This window comes from Macrobrachium rosenbergii, chromosome 26 (assembly GCF_040412425.1).
Source record: "Macrobrachium rosenbergii isolate ZJJX-2024 chromosome 26, ASM4041242v1, whole genome shotgun sequence".
Taxonomy (NCBI): Eukaryota; Metazoa; Arthropoda; class Malacostraca; order Decapoda; family Palaemonidae; genus Macrobrachium; species Macrobrachium rosenbergii.
Window position 1 is genome coordinate 45,485,584 of NC_089766.1, and position 13,822 is coordinate 45,499,405.

At 37.2% G+C, this 13,822-nt stretch overlaps 1 pseudogene; it reads left to right on the forward strand.

The window, feature by feature from the left end:
* The window catches only part of LOC136852831 (CD209 antigen-like protein B), a 52,659-nt pseudogene extending 39,709 nt beyond the window's left edge, over positions 1–12,950 (forward strand).
* The last annotated feature ends 872 nt before the right edge of the window (positions 12,951–13,822 follow it).

Below are 13,822 nucleotides of genomic sequence, written 5' to 3' on the forward strand. Positions count from 1 at the left end.
ATATGGTGAAGGACCGAATAAGAGAGACAATGTGAAAAGAGAGAGAAAAAGAGAAAGGAAATAAGTAGAGAATGTTAGAATATTTCTATCACTAAAGTGTACGCAGGTGAAGAACCCCTTCCACACAGCTGTCTGCCTCTCAATTCACAAAGAATGACAAAGAAAGGAGAGCTATCAGCTGAATGCAGTAACACGGAATAAGCAGCTATCAGAAGACTGGAAAGAAGGCACAAGTCAATTGCTGTTCCAACAGCCTTGTTGATTATTAAAGATCAAAATGGATTCAGTGAGGATTCCGCTGTTACAGATCTCTTGCTGCGTTGAAACGGAAATCGACAGTAAGAAGGTTTGAAAGTTGTAACTGGGGGATGACCTCTCAGTTGAACTATGAATCACTTGTTAAGAGAGGGGTTGGGGGCGGGAGTACGATGGAGGAAAGAGAATATGAACGGAGGTACAAGGACATAGGCTACTGAGATTCGACCATATAATCTTGCAAACAACATCACCTTTGAATTGCTTTCATTTATACTATAATAATAAATGCACTTCATAAGCTTCTCATTCCATTAAATATCAACAAACTAAATTTCTCTGTTAATTAAGATGACCGAGACAGCAGCTCCAAAAATAAAGGAAGTGAAATAAAAAGGGAGATTTAACGAAGACCTGGAACCATCTGTAGCCAGAAAACGAAGTTACGTTTTGAAAGGCCCAAGGGCACTCACGAGCGGCAGAGGCAAGGGACAGGTCAATCAGTGCCCACAGACCAAACATAATAAGAACACGATCAGTGCACAAGCGGCTGAAAGTATAATAGAACATATGCATCACATTTTAATTTTCATTGAAAATCTTCTTAATTTTTCTAGTAAAAAAATCCGATCTCGTTCTCCTGCATGCAATACCAAATCGGTATTTGAAGTAGCAAATTATCCGACCTACTAATGGAAGAATAAATCAGGCTTTATGCCATTTATACTTTCTACAAAGTTTCTTATCAAATATGAATTCTTCATCCAAATGTTACCTCTGCCAGAAAGTCTCTAAGACAAAGAACACGACAGAGTACCAATGAAGTTTCACAAAATCATAAGTTTTAATTACTACTGTTCTGCAATTAGAAACCACTAGATTTTAATCCCTGAGAGTCATATCACTGACTGGTGTAACTACTTATTAATGACGGTGCATTAGCTCTATATTAGATCAAAAGAAACTTTGGGAGATGGACTTAATTACTATGTGGGGTACTGTCGTTCTGTGTATCGATCTGAATGATATTTTAGTTATTCTTTTGAAAATTACTATGTGTCTTTCATTTATATTTTGATTTTGCTCTCTCTCTCTCTCTCTCTCTCTCTCTCTCTCTCTCTCTCTCTCTCTCTCTCTCTCTCTCTCTCTCTCTATAAAGGCCGAGATATCGTCGAGTTCTGTACCTGAATTCGAAATGTGTATCCTTTATGAGCTGTTCAGCAAGATGAGGACAGAAACACCAATTAAATATGCTAAACTGGCATCACAATATCGGTCGTCGATTTTGTTGACAAAGATATGTTTAACGGATTATTATACCTGACATTCAGTCACATTCTCTCTCAAGTGGACGCAAGAGCAATTTCATGTAAAAAATCTTACAATGGTATTTACAATGCAAGATAATTGTTTACCTTCAAATAATTTTAATGGCTCTGCGTTTGGATTTAATTCTGTATTCTTACTTATGTTAATACGAGTCCTTTTAACTGTAATAACTGAAATTCCATAATAAATGAGCTGGAAAGGAAAAATAACTGTCACTGATTTGAAATTAATTACATGAATATATCGTAGAAGCGTTCCAGCTGCCCAGTCTTTCACTGTTCTATTTAAAATGACTTACTAAAAGTGTTCAAACTTACTTTTATTTTAAATACAATAACTAGACCTTCCTTTCCCATATGATTCTAATTTGCACCTCTAAAGCCCAGAAAAACGAAACCCCAAAACCCGGACATGACCAGCCATTTAAGGTCCTTAGACGACGAAGTGCAGAAAGCTACTTGTAGTTGCTTTACTTACAAGAGGGCAGCCAAAAATGTGAAATTAAATTAACAGTTCTTCTATACTGCTTGCAATCTGAACACTTATGCTTCCTTTTTTTTAATATTTCTGATGGGTCCGTTAGAATATAGAATTTAGGCCAAAGGCCAAGCGCTGGGAATATGAGGTCATTCAGCGCTGAAACGGAAATTGACAATAAGAAGGTCTGACATGTGCAACAGGAGGAAACTTCGCAGTTGCACTGTGCAATAATTGTTAGGAGAAGGTGGAAAGTCAGATGGAAGAGAATATGAACGGAGGTACAGTAAAAGTAATGAAACAAGTTGCAGCTAGGGGCCGAAGGGACGCTGCAAAGACCCTAAGCGGTAATGCCTACAATGCACCACGTGAGGCGTACTGACAGCGCTACACTCCTAATGGGGATGGGTCCTTTATGCTGCTCTCTCTCTCTCTCTCTCTCTCTCTCTCTCTCTCTCTCTCTCTCCAACCCTTTCCTTTTGTTCGTCAGTTGTTATTCCCACCACATACATGGTGCTCTCGTGTCGAAGCCTAGCCCGTTCAAAAAAAAAAAAAAAAAGAAACTTTGTTGAAAAAACAACGACGGGATTTGGGGTCAGAATCAGGAAGGTGTTGGAAAGAGCCTCGTCTTGTGGTCGAGGCTTCGAGTTTCTGAGTCATTCATCCATTGTCCCCTGGAAGGGAGGGGGGAAGAGGCTTCTCACATAAGGGAAATTCGGTGACTCCTTGGGAGGTCTCTTTAATTTCAACAAGCACTAATGGCCCCCAGCTGCAACACCTTTCATTCCTTTTACTGTACCTCCATTTATATTCTTTTCTTCCATCTGACTTTCCACCCTTTCTAACAACTGTTTCATAGTGCAACTGCGAGGTCTTCCTCCTGTTACACCTACAAACCCTCTCACTGTCAATTTCCTTCCAGCTCTGAATGTCCTCATATATCCCAGCGCTTGGCCTTTGGCCTAAATTCTAAATTCTGTTCGATTCTGTTCCAAAATAAAATTAAATTTGAGAAATTAGAACATATCCCTAACTTCAGATTTATATCAGGGCAGTGGTACAGTTTCCAATATCAGTGTGAGAAAGGTTTGACAAAAGTCAACGTGTCACTGGTCATACAAGTAATGGTTTGTTGCTGTTTTAATTAAATGGCAGAAACTGTGTTCGTTCTTGAGTAAAACTGAACTATGATGTTCTGAGGTTTCTTAGCGCAGTTCCTTGCTGAGCGATTTTCCTCACAATCTCCCATGCTCGAATCAGATCGGAAATTTAGGACAGATTTCCGAAGGCAATAAGAGACCCTCCCCGTAAGGGTAGTGCCATCACTGCACCTCACTTGGTGCACTGCAGGCATTACTTAAGGCTCTTTGCAGCGTCCCTTCGGCCCCTTGCTGCAACCTCTTTCATTCCTTTTCCTGTACCTCCTTTCATGTCCTCTTCCTTCCACCTCACTTTCCAACCTCTTCTAACAACTGTTTCACAGTGCAACTGAGAAGTTTTCCTCCTGTTACACCTTTCGAACCTTTTTATTGTCACCTTTCAACGCTGAGTGACCTTATAGGTCCCATCGCTTGGCCTTTTGCCAAAATTTTATATTCTATAATAAGAGACCTAGTTTAATTTTTTTCAACACAATGGTCGTATGATGAATGTGGACTGGTGCCACAACAGACTTCAGCAGTGTTGTAAACTAAAATTGGATCCAATCTCGAGCTAAAAGTCCAGGGGAGTTTGTCCTTTTAATTATTATATTTTACTATACTTTAAATTATCTCTCCAAGAAATAATAATAATAATAATAATAATAATAATAATAATAATAATAATAATAACTTATTATTATTATTATTATTATTATTATTATTATTATTATTATTATTATTATTATTATTATTATTAAAAAATACTCATAGTAAAATCAGTGGAAAGTCCAGAGATCCCATATATTTATGGTAGCCCTAAGATCCACAAGGAAGGGTGCCCGCTAAGACCGATCGTGGCATCGACGAAATCACCGCAGAGGAGGCTGGAGAAATTTCTTTCCAACATAATGGGAATATGGGTAGGCTTAGTATCCGAAGGGCATTTAAAACATAACATGAACTTGATAGACGAATCATCCAAAATTAACGTAAAAGACTGTAAAATTTGCAAGTTTGGATGTAACTTCCCTGTTCACTAACGTACCAGTAAAGACGACGATGGAAATAATAAAAAGAATATGGAGGAGGTGGTTTATACATGCGACATAGATCATGGCGTTTTAATAAAACTGCTAACAGCGGCCCTCAGCTTTGATGTTTTCAAGTGGGGCGAAAACCATTATATACAAAAAAAATGGCGTGGCCATGGGTTCAAGTCTTTCACCAATTCTAGCTAATATCTTTATGGGATGGTTTGAAAAGGAAGAGGTGGGCAAAGTAAATAAAGGGAACTTAAATATCGTAAAATTGGTAAGACATGTGGATGACATCTTGATCATTTACAAGGAGAAAGGGAAGATCTACACAAGTTTTTAGAAAACATAAATAAACTAAATGAACACATCAAGTTCACAATAGAAGAAGAGAAGGAGGGAGAAATTCCTTTCTTGGATGTCCTGGTCAAGAGGAAGGGAAAAAAATTAAAATTCAAGGTATATAGGAAGAATACACACACCAATTCATACATACATAGGTTCTCCAGTCATAGGAAAGAAATAAAATAGGATTAATGACAGGGTTGGCCATCAGGGCTTATAGGATTTGCAGCCCCAAATTTTTAAACGAAGAGCTGGATTACCTGAGGGGGAGAGCTTTAGGAGATTAGGCTACCCTAAGCATTGGTGGGAGTGGGCACACATCAAAGCAAGGAAAAACTATTTTGGGGAGAGGGAAAGGATAGAAACGGAACATTTGGTAGGAAAGAAAATAATTACAGTCCCTGACAACAACTCTATTGCACCCATCAACAGAAAGTTAAATAATTTCAAATTGATAGGCAGCTACAAAAACACCATTAGGAATAAAATAGTTAGAAACAAAAAGTCGGTAGAGGGGGAAGAGATTAGAGGTGGGGTATATATAGCAGCGTGTCTAAATAAGTAAGTATATCTTAGTTTAACCAGACCACTGAGCTGGTTAACAGCTCTCCTAGGGCTGGTCCAACTGTGAAGAAGGGCACTACGGCGAAACTGGCAAATCATGTAAAGAGCAAGCAAACAACATCTGCAGAACATAAGGCATTATAATCAGACGTCGGCAGTTGCCAAACACTGTTGGGAAAATGATCACAGAATAGACTGGGAAAATATGAGTTTTCTGTACAGGAACACCAACAAAACATCTAGACTGGTTGTAGAGAACGTCTTCATAACTTGCGCCAACAACACGATGGCAGGGAACACCGGAAACGGCTTTGACGGAAACGAAGAAAAATGCAAGAGAACGCACGGAAAACGGACACCTCGAAGAAGGAAGCAGCGAAAGACCAAGATCACGAGGGGGTGGGGTCACACAGGAGGAGCTAGGCGATTATAGGATTAAAAGTACCCAGCATACAGATATAAATACAGCTGGACTACGCGTCTGCTCATTGTACGGACACTTGATAATGTGGACTGTTTGTCCAAGAAAGCTTGTAACTTATTGAATAAAAACTCCATTAGATACCATCCAGTTTGAATGAGGTCCTTTTTAGTAATTATATATATATATATATATATATATATATATATATATATATATATATATTATATATATATATATATATAAATTTCTGACTCACGTCGGGATCGAACCCAGGTCTCTCAAGTGGAAAGCAAGGGCGTTATCCACTAGGCCATACAAGTCTAAAAGAAGTTGGAACCTGAGAGCAACTGCACCCCAGAGAATTACCTGGGCAAGCTAACTGCTTGCATACCAGCGAGTTTTCCCCAACTTCCTGACTCAGCAATGACCCAATAGACAGCATTTTATTCGAATTATCCTTCTGAGTGAATAAGATAGAAATCATCAACACACAATCACGTGTGGAACAGAAATAAATTTCTGACTCACCTTCTGAGTGAATAAGATAGAAATCATCAACACACAATCACGTGTGGAACAGAAATAAATTTCTGACTCACGTGAGTCAGAAATTTATTTCTGTTCCACACGTGATTGTGTGTTGATGATTTCTATCTTATTCACTCAGAAGGATAATTCGAATGAAATGCTGTCTATTGGGTCATTGCTGAGTCGGGAAGTTGGGGAAAACTTCGCTGGTATGCAAGCAGTTAGCTTGCCCAGGTAATTCCTTGGGTGCAGTTGCTCTCAGGTTCCAACTTCTTTAGACTTGTATGGCCTAGTGGATAACGCCCTTGCTTTCCACTTGAGAGACCTGGGTTCGATCCCGAAGTGAGTCAGAAATTTATTTCTGTTCCACACGTAATTGTGTGTTGATGATTTCTATAATATATATATATATATATATATATATATATATATATATATATATATATATATATATATATATATATATATATATATATATATATATATAATATATATATTATAAAAATGAATATGTATATACATATGTATATCCTGTATATCTATATATATAAAAGTGAATGTTTGTATGTTTTCCCACTATAGAAATGGAAACTGCTTTACAGACCCAGGAAGGTTGTAACTCAAAATCAGACCCCTACTCCTGTGACAGACATCAAACATACGCAAATTGAATTAAATTTTCGTTTTTACCGATTCCGTCAAGTTTTCCTTCAAGTGCTTTTATGGGCTAATGGTAATTTTTGCCTAATGGCTCCAGGTTATTTCCAGGCACTTTGAGACGTATGATTAACCTGCAACAATAAATCCCCTATAACAATTTTTTTTATTAGAATTTACGTGAATTCTGATCATAATTTATGATATTTATTAATATAATTGTTAATTACCTCGATAAAATCAACAGTGAAAACCTATATCGAAAATTTCTATAAGAAGAGATCCACTTTCCGCAACCAAGAATGACTTCCCATCCGAACATGCTGGATGTGCAAGATATACGGTACTCCCTTTTTTTCATTTATCCAAATGTGAATTTCCTCATTAATTCGTTCGTTTCTTATTAGCTTTTGCTTTTGGAATTAGCTATAGCAACTGCTTCGTGACGTTATGGTGATGTATTTCATTATTAAGTCAGTTTAATTGAGGTATGAAATTAATTATAGAGTAGTTTGGCAACACCACCACTATGCACACCAATACTTTCAACATCATGCAACCACCTCCACCAAACTCACTCTCTCTTTCTCTCTCTCTCCTCTCGGGTTTTAACTGTTGCAAGAAAATTAATTCTTACAATCTCTCTCTCTCACTCTCATTTATTTATAAATTCCTTTATAAGCAGAGTTGAACCAGCAAGTTATACTAGAAAAATCCAAGAATATTTGCCACTGAAAAGTCATATTCTCTCTCTCTCTCTCTCTCTCTCTCTCTCTCTCTCTCTCTCTCTCTCTCTCTCTCTCTGTCTCTCTGTCCATTTTAATGGGTTAAGTTCCCAGATATAAGTATATATCATGTTTATTTAAAGCAATGAATTCAAGACAGAATTATTAATCACAGGAAAGAAAATCATTTTTCATTGATAGTACACATGCTTTACACGATAAAACAATTCAAAGGAATTGCAGAAAATTTCCTGAGTTCTTCAAAAGTTTTCACAGGCAGCAGGTTATACTGTATATATATATATATATATATATATATATATATATATATATATATATATATATATATATATATATATATATATATATATATATATATATATATATATATATATATATATATATATATATATATATGACTATTTATCACATCACCGTGATTCATATACAATCAGAAAGCTACAAACGTCCTTTAATATCAATTCACTCTACCTCGGAAATAATATATTTTCATATGTTACCGAAGGGGAATTTTAGTTGATAATAAGTCCACCGTCCCGTGGGGTCGAACCAGCGACGGACGAGGAATCAGGACTACAGTGACACACTAACGCAGCCGGCCACATATATGAAAATATATATTTCCGGAGGTAGAGTGAATTGGATATTAAAGGACGTTTGTAGATTTCTGATTATATATATATATATATATATATATATATATATATATATATATATATATATAATATATATATATATATATATATAAATATATATATATATATATATATATATATATATATATATATATATATATATATATATATATATATATATATATATATATATATATATATGCATACCATTACACAGATATAGATATAGATATGTAAAGCCACAAAACCAATTAATACTGAATTCACCTAACATTGGGAACGAGTTACACCTTAGAATAATTTATACATGATAAATGGTCTCTCAATGACCAGCAATTAAACCTTTGTCTTTTCTGGGGACAGAACTCGGGTGACAGTGACTTTACCCACGATCAAGACTGCTGTCCGTATTTTTTTATATACACACATTGAAAGCCGCTTTATAAAGGGCGATGGCGAGAAGCAGTAAAACTTAGGGGTAGGAAAGAACGCTAAATACCCCAATGGCATGGAAACCAAGAACATGGAACACGTAAACCCTCTGAGATACAAACTGCATTACCCCTTAGGTGGGTAGTGCTGTCAGTGAACCTCACATGGTGCACTCTACGCATTACTCAAGGACCTTTGCAGCGTCCTTCGGCCCCTAGCTGCAACGTCTTTCATTCATTTTAGTGTACCTCCGTTCATATTCTCTTCCTTCCATCCGACTTTCCACCCTCACCCTAACAAATTGTTTCATAGTGTAACTGCAAGGTTTTCCTCTTGTTACACCTTTAAAACCCTCTTCCTGTCAATTTCCTTCCAGCTCTGAATGACCTCTTAGGTCCTAGCACTTGGCCTTTGGACTAAGTTCTAAATTCTACGACCATATGATTCCGAAAACAATTTTTGCATTCTTAACTGTTGTTATTTAAGTGAGTCAGAGCCCTGTGACTGTTAAGACACAAACGATGAATATGATCATATATGCACTTTATAAGCTTGTCATCTCCTATAAATATTAATTATCAACAAATCAACTTTGTTTGCTGCATAAGCTTCTCATCTATTACTTAGGATGATTGAAACGACAGCTCCAGAAATAAGGAAAATGTAAAAAAAAAAAGGAAATTTAAATAAGACCTGAAACCTTCTCTAACCAAGAGACGAACTTAGTGGTTTAATATGTCTCAAGGTCATTAATGGCAGCAGAAGTAAGGGACAGGTCAGTGCCTGGAGACCAGTATAAAAACTGATCACTGGCCAAACGGCCAAAAGTATACTACGACATTCATCATATTTTTCAAATTCTATTACATTTTGTAACATTTTTTAAGATGATTAGTAAGATTTTATTATTTTTATGGGACAGGGAAGATTGTAATTTTATCAGAAGTAAACAGCAGTTAATTTTATCCTGTCTAATAACTGTTGGTGTTAAGTAACGTCACACCCTTGAAACAAATGACAAATTTCATCATATTCTTGAATCTTTGTCTATACATTAACCATCGATCTAAAACGACTTCAATCCTCAGAAGAAAGTTGAAAGGGCAATAAACAAAACTCCTGTAAACACAATATCGGTTAAGCTTACAGCACTTACTGGGAAGACTGTTAGGAAACTCTGCACAGGGTTTGGTGGCGTTTAAATTTGAGATATGGAATTGGGGTTTCCATTTCAGCTCCTATTAGAATTCGGTCTAGATATTTCGCTTGTGATATAACACTGCAATTTCTCTGGCGATTAGACCTTAAATAACGTGATCTGCTTAAATAGAGAGAGAGAGAGAGAGAGAGAGAGAGAGAGAGAGAGAGAGAGAGAGAGAGAGAGAGAGAGAGAGAGAGAGAAGCAAAATTTTATCCGTAGTCTTCTGGGGGGTCCTATTACATTTTTTGAGACTCGTTCTGAAAAGCATGCCGTATACGACCTTAAGTTTTGAAAGACTGGTTATCATAATAATTTTGCCTTTATTTATGCTGCAAAAAAGTCTGCGTTCGTTTCTTATTCAAGATATATATTGACATTAAAAAAGCGATAGATATGAATACCTGATTCATTAAAAATGAGATACACTGATGTATTTTTATGCCCTCTTACACCTTAAAGGTAAAAAGAATAATAGGAAATAACAGTCGCTTTGTTCGTCAACTTTGGAAAATCTGAACCTGGTTAATGTAGTGGGTTATGTTGAAAGTTCCTTAATCATACTGAATGTTGGTGTCAGGTTCTTGAAATGAACTTGGTGTGTCGTCGAGGAATGCTGTGCTGCCATCTCTTGTATATGTTTCACTCCATGGATTAAAGAAGTGGTTTTGTCGAGGAATGCTGTGCTGCCATCTCTTGTATATATTTTCACCCCTGGACTAAAGAAGTTGTTTCTTTGTTTATTTGGTTGTCCTTGTTTTCTTTGTTTCTCAACATGGAGAGTCCCCTCATTTCTCTGAGCACTACCTGACACCTAGCCACCCGTAACAAACTCCTTAGACCTTGGTCATCCGTCTTCATTCTTGGTCCTAGACCCTAGACTCTTGGTCCTTGGATCTTATTTCATCCTTAGATACGCATGATTCTTCGTCAGATTGTAATCACGTGCAGTACTTTTCCTGATCCTGGTTATACGCGCAAGATCTTCAATAGACCTTTATATTATTATAGAAGTTCCTGGTGTTATACAAACTTTGTTAATTTTGTATGTTTCAGTTTGTAAATATATTTTAAGTTAATAGAATTTTTCATGTTATACCTTTATATTGCATTTTAAACAAGGAAACTTAAAACTGAACAGTAATATATTATTAAAAGAACCAGAGTTCATGGAGTATAAAATATAAAAACCATAACTCGATCAGTGTGATCGGAAATGGTGGTCGTTCTAATCTTCGTAGAGTCTCCGCAAGTCATTCCTATTAAGGGTGTGTTGCGGGGCAAGGGCGGCGGTGGTTGGTTTGTAAGTTCATGTTTGAGGATTCCGTGTAAACTCTGACCACTTCCTGAAGGCGCTTTTAGTTTTCTGTCAAAGAAAACTTTTGAGATGGCTATTTGTCTGTCCGTCCGCCCTTTTTCTGTCCGCTCTCAGATCTTCAAAACATACCAAACTGCAGCCTTCTAACCTCAGTAGTTTTTATTTTATTTAAGGTTAAAGTTAGCCATGATCATTCCTCTGGCACCGCAATAGGTGCCAGCAACACAGGCCACCACAGGGCCGTGGTTAAAAGTTTCATGGAGTGCGGCTGAGAGTTTCATGGGACGTGGCGGAGAGTTTCATACAACATTATGCGCTGTACAGAAAACTCGACTGCGCCGAAGAAACTTCGGCGTAATTTTTACTTGTTCTTTATGGAAATTTCTTCTATTGAATGCAGGAGGATTTACTCTCCTGCATACATTTCCAAGTCGTTATTTGGAGCACTAAATGATCTCAACCGTTGATGGACGAATGGTATGGTTTTATGCCATTATGTGTCGTGAATACTTGGTTCTAACTTAATACATACTCGTGTAATTTTCATCTAAACATCACTCTGAACGGAGTGACTAATTATTAATGACGTTACATTACCATTATATCAAACGGAAAGAAGCTTGAATAGATTAAATGAATTAATAAGCGGATTATTGTCAATCTTCTTATCAATCTGAAGGGGACTCCGTGCAACTGACAATTATGTTTCTTTTGAGTTATCCTCTTGAGAATTACTCAGTCCCTTTCAGCTGCAAACTGAAACTTTTATTTCTGGCAGATCAATTCTCTCTCTCTCTCTCTCTCTCTCTCTCTCTCTCTCTCTCTCTCTCTCTCTCTCTCTCAAGTCCTAGATATCGCCGAGTTCTGTAACTGAACTCTAAAATGTGTGTCCTTTATGAGCTGTTCATCAAGATAAGGACAGAGGGATTGATTAATTATACTAAACCGGCACCACAACATTGGTCGTCGAAATTGTTGATAAAGATTAACGCAACGGATTATTATACCTGACATTCAGACACTCTGTAAAGTAAGTAGTACAAGAGGAGTTTTATGTAAAAGTCTTGCAATGGTATTTACAGTGCCAGAGAGTTGTTTACTCTCAAATAATTTTGCTGTAATACATATCAAAATGATTTACTTCCTGGCTCAACGTTCGGATTTAATTTGCATTTTTACTTATGGCAATATTCATCTTTTCACTGCAGTGACTGAAATTTCATAACCAACAACGAACTGAAAATGAGATAGAACCGCCTCGGCGTTTTAAAGGATTCCATTAATGTAACGTAGAAGCGTTTCAAATGTCTACTCATTCACTGTTATCTCCTTCACAATGCCAGGGTAAAGAATTAATTTCATATGTAATAATTGACCTTCCTTTCTCATGTGATTATAATCAAGTTTTGCCGATGAGAGATGCTATGCTCCAGTGTTAATGTTACTGAACTCCATTTTTTTATCAGTGGAAACCTGTGTCAGGAGTTATTGTGCATTATTGCATTCTCAACTGACATGTGCCAAAATAATTGGTCTTCTATAGTCTCCACTGCATGCCTGTGTTGCTTTTCCATATTTATTATAAGAAAGCAGCACTAGCTATCCTCAGCTGATATCATTACAAAAGAAATTAGTTCATCGTTTTTGCCTTATTGAATCTCTCCTCTTTCATAATTTTTCTAATGTCCCTCCTTTGTGCTGCTCCACATCCTCACTTGTTCTCACTGCAGCCTCTGCTCCCACTACTCTCCCCCCATTTCCCTCTGCTCGTCAGCTGCTCAGTCCCAGTCACAAGGGCTCTCGTTCACACCCCCGCCCTTCCAAAACACTCTCCACTGTAAAGAGAAACAACCGGCCGGCATTTAGGTCTGAAGTGCGACGGTTCCAGAAAATCTTGTCTTGTTGCCAGAGGCTTTAGTTTTTGATTCATTCCGTTTGTCACCAGGAAGGGCGGAAGAAGCTTCCACGAGAAATTTGGTAATTCCTTATGAGGTCTCTTCGTTTCAACAAACACTAATCTTGGCATTTTTTTTTTATAACATTTAGGTTATACCGGAGGCTCCGTAAGAGTAAGTTTCCGAGTCGTCGATGTTTGACCATCCAGAGGACCGCAAGCACAAGGGCTTTCTCTCAAAGCTGTACCCTCACATACCCACTCCACCAGTGATAAACGGTGCTTAGATACGATATTTATGAAAATTTTTCCATATCATTAACGCCGTCATATTAGGCCAAGCTTATTTTCAAATTATTTCTGGTGTCAATTTTGTTTTCTGATAGCTGTTAGGGCTTCAAGAATCTAGATGTCTGCCAGATTTCGGACCACCACAGAATCCGTCAGAGCGCCTTATGTGGTTCACTACATAATACCAAAGGTTGTTTGCGCGTCCCTCCCGCCCGTAGCTATATCCACTTTTTGGCCTTTTATTTTGCCTCCATTCCTGTTTCCTTTCTTCTATCTTGTTGTCCAGCCACTCTTACACCCTTTTTTCAGTCTTAAATGCTGGGATGGCTGAAGATGCCCAAGTATTTGGTTTTATAGCCTAATTTTCTCAAGCCAATCAAATGGGCTTTCACAGCCCAAACTACTGTTTTAACGCATCACCTGCATCCCTTTACATCTCCTCTTTGTGTATTAGTCTTTCTTAATCAGTTTTAGTTTTACATTTCACATATATGTCTTTGTATGTCGGAATACAATTTTATTGTCAAAATTTGAAATCAACCTTTCGATTTAC